At 47.7% G+C, this 16730-nt stretch overlaps 1 protein-coding gene across 1 annotated transcript in view; it reads left to right on the top strand.

The window, feature by feature from the left end:
• Positions 1-16730, top strand: part of LOC146206840 (uncharacterized) — a 391032-nt gene that overhangs the window by 126872 nt on the left and 247430 nt on the right. The window lies entirely within an intron of this gene.

Here is a 16730-nt window from a genome sequence, read left to right on the forward strand (position 1 = left end):
TGCTGATTGAATCAGGGTCTTAAGTACTTCGAGAACCTTTGTGTGTAGTAGGTGTACGGCAGCTTTTTTAAAAAAACAAAAAACAAAAACAAAAGCTTGTCCAATAGGGCAACAAGCTCTGGTTTCGGATAATGCAGTTCACTAGAATATTGTCCTCGTAGAAGAGTGTACTGGTGCCCCCAAAATAAAACGGATCAAACATACGACCAAAATATCATTTCATGGCGCTCCTTGCAAGCGGATGCGCATGTGTATAGCTTGGAAGCGTGTGGATCACCCGGATGTTCAGCTTAACACATTTTCTGTTCGCCTTATCAGCAGCCCGGACGAAGGAGACCGCTTTTTCCCCAAACTCGTGCTCCGCTTTATTTTGTGGGCACTAGTACATGGGGGGCTTCTTTCGCTAGTTTCAAGAGGAATAGCGCAAGCGTCACACCCGAAGTTGATTAACTTAACAATATATCAATCGACGTAAGCTAAACTGGAATATGTGACAGTGGGAAATGGAATGGTAGGAGATGCCATCACTTCATTCAGTTCCTCGGTTACTGATTGCGGCACAGCAGAAATGATTTTTGTTTTTGGCATCGACGCAAGGTGCCTTGATTTTGCTCTCAGATGAAACGTCCGTCTTGACAATGTAGTCATGTGCCGCTAGCTGTTACGGCCCTCGCATCTAGCATCTCGTTCCCTTCTGCACATTAGTCTTACTTCCCCGAAGAGAGCCTCAATGGGTCGCTATATAGGGCTTGAAATGAGTCTTCAGTGAGAGTGTCCTTCTTTAACGCTTTAGAAGTTTCTTGCATACTTTCGATATAGCAGGTGAACTCATTTGTCACTGCATCGAGTATCACCTTCATCATTTATTGGCCTCTTTTTACCACTTCTAGCACAAGTGGTTTCATGAATATCAAACCATTTTTGATTGTTTTCATAAGCTTAATATCATGTAAAAATTTCAGTAAAACAACGCTTATTTGCAAAATTAAAATAATGTTTGTAATACAACACACTGGCTAATATATGAATTGTAATAACATTTAAAGCTCAACCCTACAACGTTTACTTCGAGTGTTATACTATTACTTTATATCATGCAAGCATTTTGCAATTTACATCACATTTTTATGAAATTATTTTCATCTTCGGTGCGACATGGATGGTTTCCTATCTAGCGCTGAAAGACGGTTTTGCTGTTGCAGACGAGTTGTTTTCATGTTAGCCTTGAAGAAGCTTCGATGTGATCACTGCTCATTCAGTTTTTATTCCTATTCTTGTACAGGCTTGAGAAAAATTCGGACTAAAATGGACAAAAGTAGCTACCATGCCGCAATGTATGTCATATCCTTGTCGAACGTTTGCTGAGCGCCAGTAAATACAATAAAAACTCCGTTCACATGTGTAATAGATGGTGGTTTGGTTGGGTTTGGTTTTGGGGTTTAACGCCCCAAAGCGACTCAGGCTATAAGAGACGCCATAGTGGAGGACCCCGGAAATTTCGACTCCACCTGGGGTTCTTTAACGTGCACTGACATTCAGAGGTGGGCATTTGACCTCAAAAACCTCGACCTCACCTCAAACTGAAAAAATATTTGGCGACCTCACTCAACCTCAACCTCAATTGATGAGGTTGAGGTTGAGTGAGGTCGCCTCAACCTCATCAATTGAGGTTGAGGTCCCCCAGGCGACCTCACCTCACTTTTCAGGTGACCATTGGCGACCTCACTCAACCTCACCTCAAACTCGAAATGTGAGATTGAAGTCGGGTGCTCGACCTCAAAAAAAAAAAAAAAACAGAATCATTAAATTAAACCGTAAATATACATTTATCGGTAATCCTGGGTATATATAGGCTAGCCAGATTTTTGTCGTATGAAGGCTGTATTTTACTCCTAATTTTATACTACAATTAATATCCTGGATAAAAGCAGAGGAACTCTGGACACTGCATGTCCAACTCTGCACTAAAGTGGCAATCCTCTCCCCTCCTCGCCTACCCTTTTGTGGTCGGTTTCAATCTAAGGCCTACATGGGTACCACGTTACTACGCATAGGCCCATAATGCAATACAAAGAGTTTATCCCATCTGACCCACGTGAATAAGATTCGTATTAGAAATAAAACAAGCCAGTTCTTACTATAAACTGAAACGACAAATGCTGTAGACCCTGGTGATGACGACAACAATGACGATATGCTCTTTTTCTTTTCTTGCCACATAGCGCTAAACAGACAGGGACACAGCGAGACACACGGGACGGGCGCTTTTTATATCGCCCGTCCCGTATGTCTGGCTGTGTCCCTGTCTGTTTAGCGCTATGAGGCAAGAAAACCAACACCAACGCGCCCAAACTTTTATCCTTGCTCTTTTTCTTAAGTCGAAAAAAAAATTGATGATTGCCGAGCTTTTTTTTTAATACACTGTACATTGTTCTGCGACAGAATACATTAAATTAAGAAAAATAGGAATACAGTCGTGCCTCGTTAGTATGGACGCTTTGGTTTCCGACCAAAACTGTCCGTAAAGCGAGTCATCCATAATAACGAGTCATGAATAAAAACGAAAAGTATAGAATTGAGAAAAATTTATAATTAATGGCTGCTGTTTTATTTATTTGGGTATATAAACACAGCCGAGATGTCGATGCTACCCTCTTCTCCATAAATCCGTCGACCCGAAACATCATGTCTGTTCTTAAACCTTGTCAGCCATCCTCTTGAGTAGCTGAAGTCAGTAACGCCTAGACAGAGCGTAGAATAATATTTCTCAGTAAACATCTCCCTGTTTTACTGAACAAAAATTCCGTAAGTCATCACAGGTAAAACCTATCAAGACGGAGGAGACTAAGCACCCATAATGTTGCTGAGGCAGCGAGCCTTCTCTTGAAGCATTTCGTCGCTCACGACAGCACCATTCGCGTGCACATTCCCGAACCACATTAACAAGGCTGACTCCATTTCTTCGAACTGTGCTGGGCGCTGTCGGACTGTGGCTTACGCTGTGATACCGACGTTGAGCCATTTATCGGAGTCCGGTAGTATATATAGATGGTATACCGTCGACCTGACGAGGCTGAGGCCTAGTTGAACTTGGGTCCAGTCTTTCACGGCTTGGATTGACTGAGATTGCTTTTGGCGCTTGTATTCACAGATTTCCCGCTTCGCGCCTAAGTTCAGCTCCATTCTTTTGCATTTACCTCCCACCATGCCAAAAGTCAGACTAAAGTTGAGAGTTACAGGTTCCTGCTTCTTTGCACTCTTTTTCCCTAGTTAACCTCCCTGACTTTCCGTTCTTCTGATTCTCTTTCTTGCCTTGTACTGATTTTGTGAGGAAGCGAGGGAGTCAAGTTGGCAGGCTACTATACAGAGGGCTATCAAACAGCCCTTTCCTGTGCCGTTTGTATGTGTTCCTATGAAACAAACACTGCAAGCTGAAGTACAGTTTAGAACGACTGCTAGCCGACTACGAAGAGCGCATACCTTGTCAAGGCCGCATCGTTGACTCAAAGCGAAGCCAACATGCGGACCTTGTGGGGTGCAAAATGTGGTAGTTCGGCAGCGCAACACTGACGAAAACCAGGAGCATGAGAAGGAAGGGCGTCCAGGACGGGACGCCCGGTCCTGGTTGCGTGGTCGTCGCGTTTCTTTTGTCGCTCTACTTCGTGAGTGTGTCTTAACCCTGACCGAAAAGCGTTAACGGCTTCATGGAACACAGTTTGTGTTCTGGGATAGAAAAACTTCAGTTCCCACCTTCAATTTTGGCGCTTGTCTTTCTTCTTATTGTTTTTTCTTACGCTTTTACCGGCCTCTCTTCTGTTCACGTTCAGCAGAATTTATTGCGACATGTTGCTGTTTTCCCGACTGCGGCCTCTAGTTGCGGCGCTGCCGCTGCACCCAGAAATCTCCCGGTTCCCTCCTTTTCGGATCTTTCTTAGTTAGCTGACCCTCGGTTTGCTGTGTACGATCCCTGTCATCCACCCTCGTTTCCGCTCTTGCCCCCCCCCCCCCCCCCCCCCCCTCCCCCTTCCCTCCTAAAACGACGACACGCCCGCTTTGGTTCTTTCCAACTCCACATGACTCGTTCAGGCAACCGACCGTATCGGCTGTCGCATAGGTTCCCGGCCTGCGCACCCTTCTTTAACTTGCGTTCGGACTTCCCTGCTTTTTTCAAACGATGTCCATATTAACGAGACAAAAATACATGGGCCGAATAGGCTGTGTGCATTCATCCCCTCTCCATTGTTCAGAGAGCGAGTTTCTATATTAACGAGACATAAATACATTGAAAAATCTTCGCCCCTAGAAAAACTGTCCATAATTCGGGTCCTCCATATTAACGGATGTCATATTAACGGGGCACAAATTTTCTGTAATAGCCACTCATGAAACGACTTGTGAAGACTAAATCCCCAACAAAACAAACAAAAGAGGAAAAGACAGCAAAACACCAATTAATCATAAAACTCGGCCAACGCCGAATAAACCTTCAGAAAATTTCGAAGAGGAAGGCTGTTAATCTTATAAGGTCCCAACCGGCCACTCCTGGGCGTTAGTTTCAATTCTTTGATCCCGTGGCGTATTGCAAGAATTGGCGAAATTGTTTCTTCGAACACCACGCTTACATTAAAAAATTACAAGGGTCGGAACTGCTAGGAAAAAGGGTTAAATGTGAACCACTTTGCTGTCGCGAACATCGGCTCGCCCGTCAAATTTCGCCGGAGCAAAATGTCCAACTCCCACCCACCTAAAAAAAAAAAAAAAAACACACACGATATAAATACTTGTACGTCCGAACCGAATACTGGATGCCATTTCGCCAACAATTCTGAGACGAGCTTCTTTGTGGTATTCACGTGTTTTCCTTTGAAGACTGAACTAATAAATTGCACGGTGGTGTCTCCGAAGTTGCTTCGCCGCATGCACTGTAGGTGAATCTAGAGAAACCGTTTCCCCGTTAGTGTCGTATAGTTACAGCACATAAACATAAAACAAAGACAAGAACAACAGAAAGGAGGCGAGCAAGCAGCCCTGAGGGACCGCGCCCCCCGCTGTGCACGCGCTCCTCCCTTCGCCGTCCGTCTGTAAGCATCTGGTTTTGCTCATGCGGTGAATGCCGAACTGTCACCAATACACACCAAACGGCAGTGGCGTATGTGTGCCAGCTCCGCTTTCAGAGACTAGATCGCGCTTTCCAATACTTGCAAAAGAAAACGAAAAAAAAAACTAAATGACCGCATGGGTAAGTGGAAAGGAGGGTTGGGCTATGGGCCTCTGAAAAGATGCCAAAGAAAGAGCCTAATGTGAGGGAAGAAGCCTGTTCTCTTTTCGGCAGTGTACGAACTTAATTGACATACAAGAAAATATATATAAATAAATACCATATTGACGAAAGTAATAACAAATATCGCACACTAAAAACAGAAGAGAACTGCGCTTCCCAGAGCGTATAGAAGGTTTGAGACATCGACTCAATACTACATTCCTCAGTGCTAGCATGTAATTGGCTTCATATCACGTACATCTAAATTGATTTTTAAAGAAAAAAACAAATATCTGAAAAACTTATTCCGACATCTGGCCACAAAAATTTTCATCTGATTGATTTGGCCGTCTCGAGCAGACGGGAGCACAAAACAGACCCGTTCAGTTCGCCACACCAATTCGTCCGTCTAGACACCAAAATGTCGAGCCGGAAACCATCTCAATACTTTCTAGCTCATAAAAACATGTAGGAGAACGCTTTTCTCTTTTTTTTTTCTGCGCCTGAATAAGAGATTTCAAGAGAAATCTGATATTATGAAGTTAAGAATCCCTTACTCTCCTCCTTCCTCCTGCATTGCTTGATTTCACTAGAATTTGAGAGAGAAATAAAGGGCCTTAACGGAGCGAAATCATTTTTTTTTTCTTCATTGCGCTTGACTGCATACAAGCCCCACATAATCTTTTGTCTCTTCTATCTCAGCAAATGGTTAACATGCGCAGGCTTTTTCCTGTATACCAGTTGCGTCTTATAAGCTGTGCCGTCCGTTTCATCCTGTTGCATGTTTTACTGCTACACTAGCACCTTCATCCCATTGCAGTTGTTCGGGGCCACCTGTGAATCTGTTTGAAGAAACAAGCAGCACAAGATTAAAGAGAGGTTGTTCTGGAGAATACAAGAATATAAATTTACAGGACCGGAATATAGAACGATGACGTACAATTCGAAAGGGAGGACTTCGATAAAATGCCCAGATGGTATCGTGCCGTTTTTTCTGGTTTGTTCATGTTTTTTTTTTTATCTGTGAGTATCACGTCCTCTAACAATTTCGCTGCACCATGTTCTGTTAAGTTTTCGTTTAATGTACAGCGGGGTCCTTTATCGAAAGTAAGGCAGCAACCGTGACGTTAGCGCCTAGAAACGGGCATGCACAAGACACAGTTCTGCTCCGCGCCGTCTGCGCAAAGACAATTTGCTTCGCTTTATAGTTTGCTGGTTTCTTTTCGGCATCCGACAAAAGCACCGCAGGTCAACGTGAGTTATGTGCTTTGCGCGCTCCTGGGTGTTTGAGCCTGCGGCAAGCATCGGCACAAACAAGTCAGAGGAAACGGGGGTGGCTGGCGGGGGGCCTGAGGAGTTCGTGAAGTAAAAAAAAATATCTCCTTCCAAGTAGACCAGAGGGAAGCGTTCTCGGGCTGCAGACATTACGGTGGAATGCCGAAAGCTGGGCAGGGGCTGCGGCGTCCGGTCGTCCGTTTGGGGGGTAACCAAACACCGAGAGTCGGCGGGCACACCGCGGCAGTACGCTCGAGCTCCGCGTCGAAAGGGGCGCTCTTCGAAGAAAGCCGCGGCAACAGCAAAAAGCCTGGCCCTCACAATTTCGACCTCACACAATGACGACCTCACTCAACCTCAAACTCACGCGTGAGGTTGAGGTCCAATTTCGTGACCTCCCTCAAAAAATTTCGAGCTGTCACCGACCTCACCTCAACCTCACCTCACTCCGTGAGGTTGAGGTTATTTTGAGGTTGAGGTCGACCTCATGAGGTCGAAACCTCATGAGGTTGCCCACCTCTGCTGACATCGCACAGCACACGGGCACCTAGCTTTTCGATGACGACATGCTACTGCATCAATCTTCTGTGTTCTTTTATTTCGCGGCTGTGCTCACCACGAAACCCGCGAGCGACAGCGCGAAACCAGGCAAAAGCCACCCGCCACCATTGAAGCAGACGCGGAGCGAACAGTGAGCAGGTCGCGCTCCTTGCGGCGGCGGAGAGCGTAACTCAAGGAGAAACGTTCCCATCATTCCCGCGGCATTTGAGACGGCCGTAAGAAAGAACGCGCGCTCTCTCTCATGACCGGCCGTGTCCCGACATGTGTGAACTGGAAAGATGACGCCGCACGGGCAACTGACGCTGGCGAAACGCGGAGTAGGTGCAAACATGCCGCGCGCCCTTGCGTAGGCAGTACCGACTCTTTCAAAGGATGTCCTCCGCAGAGCGGCGGAGGGCGGCATTCCCAGGAAGATTAAGCAACGATGACCTACAGAGGGGCGGCGGTGGAGCAAAAAACCGTCGTGGGCTTCGGGCGAGGTCAGACCTGCGGGCTGGAGCATATGCAGCTGAGGGGGAGAGCCACACGACGTCGGCCGAACAAAACCACAGGCAGCATGATGCTCAGCCGTGTGGAGAGAACGACAGCAGTGAGCTGGCGACGTGTGTGAGAAAGTGCACTGGCGCCAGTGCAACAATGTGCAGGGCGGGGCTCGGTGATGCAGTGTGGGAACTGCCAACTTGCGCTTTGCAGTCGGCCTATTGTCGTGACGCTGGGGCTATGTCGACCCGGCCTTCACTTGGTAGCGTGCAGAGACTCGGGGTTGAAGAAGGACTGAATCTTCGAAGTTGGTAAAATATATACAAGCAGGTTTAATGGCACTTTGAGAAATCTTATTTACATGAATATTTACATGAAGAAGAAGGGTATAACAGCAAAATGGCAAGCGTTAAAAGTTCATAGCGAGAAGCATCTGGATGAGCCGTTTACCCAGGGCTCAGAGCGACATTTTGTGCTCTGCAGCGTCCTTAAAACCCCCTATGTCCAGCCCCTCTCTGAAGATGCTGACTAACCAAATCCAGGGCACGCCCCTCAGATATCGGCATCCAATCGAACACATCACTGCACTGATGGTCTGAAGCACTGACTGGCCCGGCATTGTTTGGTTGGGCCTCGTCACTTGCTGGCGGGAAAAGCTTGGGAACGGCGAGGAGGTACATTTCTATTCTTCAGCCAAGAATCGATAGGCTGGTTCCGGCAAGTGGATTTACTTCTCAGAAACCCAAGTGCACGTGCGCGCCGCATACGCTCCCAGCATTGTCCGTTTTCGACAATTGCAAATCTTTCCTGCATTCCCGGGAAATCCTCTAATGACCGTATGCGTCATGCTCCTTTCTTGTCCTGCACGTCAGCGGACGTGTCACTCTGTCGTCTCCTTTGGACAGTAGGCATTCCTCACTGGACGATAAGGCTTCTCGACGGGAAGGGTGAACAATTGAACGAAAGCACTTCCGGCTATTTCCCGCAGGGGGACATTTCTTTGTGTTTTTCTAGACGTTCTCTTGACAGGGTCAATTTGGCATTTGCAGGGTGTCCACGAAGCAAAACAGGCTTACAAAACAGGATTCCTGGAAACAGGCTCACTTAGAGCCATTGTACCAACACCACCTATCCACAGCACTTATCCATGCCCACAGGCGAACAATAGAGCGCGCAAGTGCGGATGATGCACGGTCGTAACAGCCTCCTCCCCCGCCAGAAGAGTCTCAAAGGGCAGCAGTCGCAGCTGCTGCATGAAGAGACGACTTAATGGCCTGCACATGAACGCTTGAAGCTCGCTGTTGCTTGTCGCGTTGTCTTGATTGTCGTAGGCCAAATTGCTCGAGCTGTCTGAAACTCAACCACATGTCGAAGCAAGCACTCGGCTCCCGTCTGAAGAGACCAGGTTAAAAGAAAACTGCCATTGTTGTTCGAGAAAAGCCCACTCTCAAGACGTTCAGGACCCACGTATTCCAAGAAAACCCAACGTGCTGCTTTACATAGTCACACATATACATGCGCACGAAAAAAAAAAAACCTGATTATCAATTTGGATACATGGTGAGGAACACCTCGGACCGCTTAGAAACTGCGGCTAAGCGCGTCCGCATTCCCATTTAATTTCCCCTTTTTGTATCTTATTTCAAAATTGTACTGCTGTAAAATCAAGCTCCACCTAAGAAGGCGACTGTTCTTCGATGTCGCAGTTTGCAGCCAAGCCAGGGGACAATGGTCCGTCTCTACGGTGAATTTGGCCCCTCCAAGATAGCACTGCAATTTTTGAATGGCCCATACAATGCAAGCGCACTCTTTCTCTGACGCATAATAAGCCCTCTCTCTAGAACTCAGTTTTCTGCTCAGGTAGAGCACGGGGTGCTCATTACCGTCGTCATCTCTCTGGCAGAGAACAGCACCTAACCCTCGATCACTGGCATCACACTGGACCGTGAATTCTCGGCCATAGTCTGGAGCTCGCAATACCGGACGCCTAATCAGCACAGCCTTCAGGTTTACGAAGGAGGCTTCCTTTTGTTCGTCCCAGACTACATTTGTCGGTTCTGTCTTGCGGAGAGCGTCGGTCAGAGGGCTGGCCAAAGCTGAATAGTTAGGGATGTAGTGATTGTAGTACCCAGTCAGACCCAGGAATGCTCGAATTTCCGTATTCGTGCTCGGCCGCGGGTAGTCTGCTACCGCAGAAATCTTAATCTCGCTGGGTTTCCTGAAACCTTGACCTACATTGTGACCCAAGTAGTCCACGGTCGCCCTTGCCAGGCAACATTTCTCGGCCTTTACGGTTAGTCCAGCTTGACGCAAAAGGCTCAGTACAGCTCTTAGATGTACCATATGGTCCGCCCATGAGTCGGAAAAAACCGCAATGTCATCTAAATAAGGCACCGCGAATGTTTCACACCCCTTTAAAACCCTATCCATGAGTCGGGAAAAACAAAATGGAGCATTTTTGAGCCCGAAACTCATCATTGTTGGCTGGTAACTGCCCGTCGGAGTGACGAAAGCCGCGTATCTGCTGGCGCGTTCAGTGAGCGGTACTTGCCAGTATCCTCGAGTAAGGTCCAGCGTAGTCACATATGCCGCTCTACTGACCTGTTCTACTCTCTCCTCAATATTCGGAATAGGATACACTTGATCCCTGGTGAGAGAATTTAGCTTTCGGTAGTCTACCACAGGCCTAGGGTCTTTACCTGGAGCTTCTACTAAGATCATAGGCGAAGCATAATCGCTTTCCGAGGGTTTTATTACTCCCAATTCCAGCATGCGAGTTACTTCCCTATCCAGAATTTCTCTTTGCCTTGGAGAGAATCGGTAGCACCTTGATCGCACTGGCACGTCTGAAGTCAGCTCATTATCGTGCTCAGTCAAATCAGTCCTGCCTGGCCTGTCCACGAAGCAGGCCTCAAACTCTGTTATTATTTCGCCCAGATCGGACAGCTGGGATTTCTTTAGTTCTCCTCTCTGCTCCGTCTTTCTGAGAAGCTCCTGAGCGTTGCTTCCCTTTCCGCTGAGGCAAATCAAGTTGTCCCCCATCTCCTCGGGAAGGTTCAACGTTAGATTTACCATGGTTTCCCTCTGCACATAAGGCTTCATAAGATTGCAATGATAAATGCGCACTTCTTTACGCCTACCGGGGATTTTCACTGCGTAGTTAGTGTTAGAAAGCTTTGCAACGACTTCAGCCGGTCCTTCCCACTGTACTTCGAGCTTATTCTGCCTTGAACTTCTCAGCAACATCACCTGGTCCCCGATACAAAACGTCCTTTGACGGGCTGACTTATCATAGTACACTTTGGAACGAGCCTGGGCTGACTTCATGCTGGCCTCAACGAGTTCCTTAGTGTTATGTAAGCGATTCAAGAGGTTCAGAATGAATTCTACTACTGTCGGGTCTTCTCCGCGCCCCTCCCAGGCTTCGCGCACCATTCGCAAAGGTGAGCGCAGTGACCTTCCGTACACCAACTCGGCTGGGCTAAATCCAGTGGATTCGTGCGGCACTGACCGCAAAGCGAAAAGCGCTGCAGGCAGGCAGGTATCCCATTCGCGCTTGTTTTCATAGCACAGTCCCCTCAGGACTCGTTTGAGAACAGAGTGCCATCTTTCTACGCTGTTGCTCTGCGGATGATGGATCGAGCTATGCACTACCTTAATGCCGCATCGCTCGAGAAATGAGGTGGTGAGGACACTCGTGAAAACGCTACCCTGATCACTTTGGACCTCGGAAGGGAATCCAACTCGTGCAAACACTGACAGCAGCGAATCCACTACACACTCGGACGTCACCTCGCGCAGCGGAACAGCCTCTGGAAACTTTGTGGCTGGGCATAACATAGTGAGGATATAACGGTACCCTGACTCTGTCACAGGAAGTGGCCCAACTACATCTATTACTAACCGGTGAAACGGCTCGGTAATGATTGGTACTAACACCATCGGAGCTTTCCACTTATCTTGCGCCTTTCCAACCCGCTGGCACGTGTCGCATGACCGTACAAAATTTTCCGTGTCCTTAAAACATCCAGGCCAATAGTATTCTTGCAACAGCCTCTGCTTTGTTTTCCTTATTCCAAGGTGACATGACCACGAGCTGCCATGGGAAAGTCGCAGTAAGTCTCCGCGGTACTTTTGGGGAACGACTAATTGGTCCCGCTCTACTCCGCGCTTATCCTTGAATAAGCGATACAGCACTCCCTTTCTCATCTCAAAAGAAATGTTCTTTGCTGTCTTAGTGGCGCGGTGGCGCTCTCTTATCTCCTGTATCTTGGGATCATTGGCTTGCTCCATAGCTAAGTCCTCTCGAGTTCCACCTAAAAGTCTCGTGAGATTACTAGACACTGGCGGCAAGAGGTTACTCTCAAGAACGTCCTCATTCCGCGTCTCATCAAGCTCACTTTCAAGTAGACTTATCTGAGATGCCTCGCTCTCAAAGCTTTCTGACCTGCTATCTTCCGCATCTACCACTGTTTTAACTGCCGTTTCCTCCGCTGTGGATTCTTCTGGAATGAGCAGTGTAGCTAGTTCTCGCGCCTTTGAACGTGTTAAGGCTTGCACAACTCTGTCTCCGAAAAGGATGCCCCTCTTTCGCAGTAGCATGTCCGATTTGTTAGAGAACAAATACGGATAGCACTTAGGAAGCTTTCCTGAAACGGCAGCCTCGGTTGTCAACTTGCCGAAAGGGCCCTCGATGACCACGTTCGCGATTGGCAAGCACACACTCTGTTCCTCCACTACCTGGCGGATCCACGCACACTGTCCTGTATAGTCGGAAGGCGACACATACGCCGGATGGACAACATCCATCGTTGCGGCCGAATCGCGCAGTACCTTGCAAGGCTTCCCGTTGACTACTAGGTCATGCAGGTAGGGTTCTCAAAGCTGCATATTTTCATCGCAGTCACTGACATACGAGAAAGCAATCTTTTCTTTCCGGCAGTTGACGGCAATGTGACCCTGCTCATTACACCTAAAGTATGTGAGCGGCTTCCTAGCCTCAAGCTTATTCTTTGTGTTCTGCGCGTTGGTCACTTCCCCACTTTTCTCACTGCCGTCCTTTCTAGGGAATTTGCCTGAAGAAACCTTCATTTCTTCGTTTCCAACTCTAGCAAAGTGCCTTTCCTGACGGTTATTCACTCTCAACTTGGGATTGCGGGGCCTATCCACTGCTGGGTTGCTGAATTGTCGGCGCGAAGCATACTCCTCAATGAGTTCGGCAGCTTCAGTTGCCGACTTAATTTCGCCTCGGTCCTGTAACCAATTTCTTTCTTTTTCTGGGAGGCAGTTATAAAACTGCTCCAAAAGAATTCGCTCGACTACAGCGTCCCTATCACTGTAGGAATCAGTGCTCTTTAGCCACTCGCCCAAATTAACTCTTAAATTGTACAGGAATTCAGGGTAACTCTCGTCCCTGGACTTAGTAGCGTTCCGAAAACGTTGTCTGAACGCCTCGGCGCTAAGCCTATACTTTCTCAGAAGGCAAGCTTTGACCTTCTCGTAGTTGTCCGCGTCCTCCTTGCTTAGCCGCGCGACAACCTCCGCTGCCTCGCAGGGCAGAACCGTCAATAATCTCTGAGACCAAGTGTCTCGCTGGAAGGACAGTTTTTCGCAGGTTCGCTCAAAGTTAGCCAGATACAGACCGATATCCCCTGATATCACATATGGCTGCATGTACTTTGACATCTTGAAATCTGCCTCCTTGTTGAGAAGAGGTACCGCTAGCTGGGGACAATTGCCCGACCTCTTGCTCAACTCTAGTTCTAATTTCCGGAGCTCAATTTCTTGGTCCAGCTTTTTTGCTTCTCTTTCACGCTTCTTTTCCTCTTTTTCCTACTCACGTTCGCGCTCCTTTTCCTCTTTTTCCCGCTCTTTCTGCTGTCTGAGCTGCTCCTTTTTTTGACCGATGAGGTTCCATGCTTCACTGAGCTCCTCATCATCGGTTCCCAGATCAGTGATTGCCTTTATAATCAAGGGTTTTCGTGCCAAACCACTTGTATCAATTCCCAATTCCTCACACAATTGCAACAGTTCCGGTTTCTGCAGCTTTTGTAGGTCCATGATCGCTCCGAGTGTCGGCTACTTCCAAAACAACAGTGCAAACTAGAAAACCTAAAGGCGTTTCAACACTTTTTACCAGTTCTAAAATCTAACCCTGTTCTAGAACCTGGTCCACATCAGAAGAAAAGCCAAGCACTCACCCACACATGCGATCGATGTTCCGAGCTGCTTTCTTGTTGGCCGATTGTTGCTCCTGCTTGTTGCTTGAGATGCCACCTCCGATCACAAGATGTTGTGGCTTGTAGCTTCAGATCCACCTCCAATCACCAGATGTTGTGGCTTGTAGATTCAGATCCCAACGCTGGTCACCAGTTGTCGTGACGCTGGGGCTATGTCGACCCGGCCTTCACTTGGTAGCGTGCAGAGACTCGGGGTTGAAGAAGGTCTGAATCTTCGAAGTTGGTAAAATATATACAAGCAGGTTTAATGGCACTTTGAGAAATCTTATTTACATGAATATTTACATGAAGAAGAAGGGTATAACAGCAAAATGGCAAGCGTTAAAAGTTCATAGCGAGAAGCATCTGGATGAGCCGTTTACCCAGGGCTCAGAGCGACATTTCGTGCTCTGCAGCGTCCTTAAAACCCCCTATGTCCAGCCCCTCTCTGAAGATGCTGACCAACCAAATCCAGGGCACGCCCCTCAGATATCGGCATCCAATCGAACACATCACTGCACTGATGGTCTGAAGCACTGACTGGCCCGGCATTGTTTGGTTGGGCCTCGTCACTTGCTGGCGGAAAAAGCTTGGGAACGGCGAGGAGGTACATTTCTATTCTTCAGCCAAGAATCGATAGGCTGGTTCCGGCAAGTGGATTTACTTCTCAGAAACCCAAGTGCACGTGCGCGCCGCATACGCTCCCAGCATTGTCCGTTTTCGACAATTGCAAATCTTTCCTGCATTCCCGGGAAATCCTCTAATGACCGTATGCGTCATGCTCCTTTCTTGTCCTGCACGTCAGCGGACGTGTCACTCTGTCGTCTCCTTTGGACAGTAGGCATTCCTCACTGGACGATAAGGCTTCTCGACGGGAAGGGTGAACAATTGAACGAAAGCACTTCCGGCTATTTCCCGCAGGGGGACATTTCTTTGTATTTTTCTAGACGTTCTCTTGACAGGGTCAATTTGGCATTTGCAGGGTGTCCACAAAGCAAAACAGGCTTACAAAACAGGATTCCTGGAAACAGGCTCACTTAGAGCCATTGTACCAACACCACCTATCCACAGCACTTATCCATACCCACAGGCGAACAATAGAGCGCGCAAGTGCGGATGATGCACGGTCGTAACACTATGCCGAAGATTAACCGATTCCCTGTCTAGGGACCTAGGGAGACCCGACGGCAGAATAACCTGGTGTCTTAGATCGAGAGGGGGCTTTCTTCTGAATTCTCCAAACTGTTAAGATGTAAATAAATTCCTTGTATTCTGCTCTAATAAAAGCTCCGCGGTTCCGACGTTGCGACAACTGATTGGCAGAGCGGTGGGATCGAACCTGGCTGACTGATAGAGAAAAGCGCACCGAGATCACGTAGACTGATAGTTGCGGACTGGTCAGTGCTTTTGAGTTCCACAGTTGATAAGATAAATGTGTAATCTTCCTGGGGAGGCCAGCCGCAGAAGCGTAAATTAAAGTACTTCTGGGTGGAGGCTAGGGCATTGTAGCACTGTTATGAATTTGAATAAACTGCACGAGTCTCAACTCGTGAGTCTGGGGGAGAAGCTAGGCATCAAGATTGACCCAGAAATGACAACATATATACTCATCGTGGCAAAAGGAAGTTCAGATGCCGAGAGTGGCAAGTACAAGAGACATGGACGGAGATTCAAACAGCCCAGACGGAAGAGAAAACGAAATTAGAGCTTTAAGTGGAGAAACGCCGTTTACGAGTAGAGCTCACAAAGGCGAGCGTTGTTCAAGAAGTAGAGGTAGTGGTCCGACAAGATCTGCATGATCTATCGAAGCTATTGCAGCCACTTACTGTTGGGCAGGACATAGGCCTCTATCTTGGGACGTTGAGAGATAATGCGAAAAAGCACAGTTCAGTCGCAGCTCTTGGCCGCGACACTTGCTGAGCATGCTGCTTTGTGAGGCAGCTGATTTGATCGCCAGCTATCTGCCGAGGATAACGAATATTACGACAAAGTGAAAGAGAGCCTTCTCAACAGGTCTCGTTTATCGGCAGAAGCATTCAGGCAGAGGTTTTGGAGCTTAGATAAGAAGAAGGGCGCTAGCTACGTGGCGTTCGCCTTTGAGATAAAGGCGAACTTCATTGCATGGATGAAAGGCGAGAAAGCCAATGAATAGTACAGCAAAGCCCTAGAAATAATAACTATTAAGCAATTTTTAGTTTCAGAGGCGATGAAACTTTTGGATTCAAGATAGGGGGACTGTCAACTTAGTGCACGCAGCGGCAGAACTTGCTGGCGAATACGTCCCCCGCCGAGAGGTGCGAGAGGAGCTTTCTTCTGCTAAGCCGAAGGATAAAGGAAAGAGTGTGACACAGCCAGGACTTGGAAATCGCCAGTGGAGCTTGGGATCTAAGGAGCTGAGAAATGAGACAAAGGACGCTACGAAAAAGGTTTGTTGTATTGAGAAGTCAGAAAGTGAGCGTGAAAAACAGGGGGCGCATGACCGGCCATATATGATTTTTGAAGCGCGTAAACCGCCAATCTGCTTTAACTGCCAAGAATCTGGGCACAATGCCGCGGGATGTCGAAAACCGAAAGGTATGTTCGCATATGCTTGCTATTTGACAACGGATGAGGAACTACTCAGTCCTTATGTTTGATTTGAGTGCCAACGGGAAACAATGTCAAGTGCTCAGGCACAGCGGGGCAACAATCGACTTTGTGCATTCTGATTACGTGGAAGAGAAGCAGTACATCTGGAAATGTGTGGTGGTGTTGGCAGTGATTTATTATTAAATAATCAAAAAGAAGGAAAAAAGTGTTTCCGGTCGCGGCAACTGCTATCTAAAATTTCAAGCACCTGAGCGGCGGCCGGTGGTAAAGAAAAGGGGATAGGGAGAGGATAGCGAGGGGAAGTGCAGAGGGGAGCGATAGGAAGATAGGACAGGGGGAGCGTTGTA

Source organism: Amblyomma maculatum, chromosome 1, assembly GCF_055883805.1.
Source record: "Amblyomma maculatum isolate TAMU_Amacu chromosome 1, ASM5588380v1, whole genome shotgun sequence".
Classification (NCBI taxonomy): Eukaryota; Metazoa; Arthropoda; class Arachnida; order Ixodida; family Ixodidae; genus Amblyomma; species Amblyomma maculatum.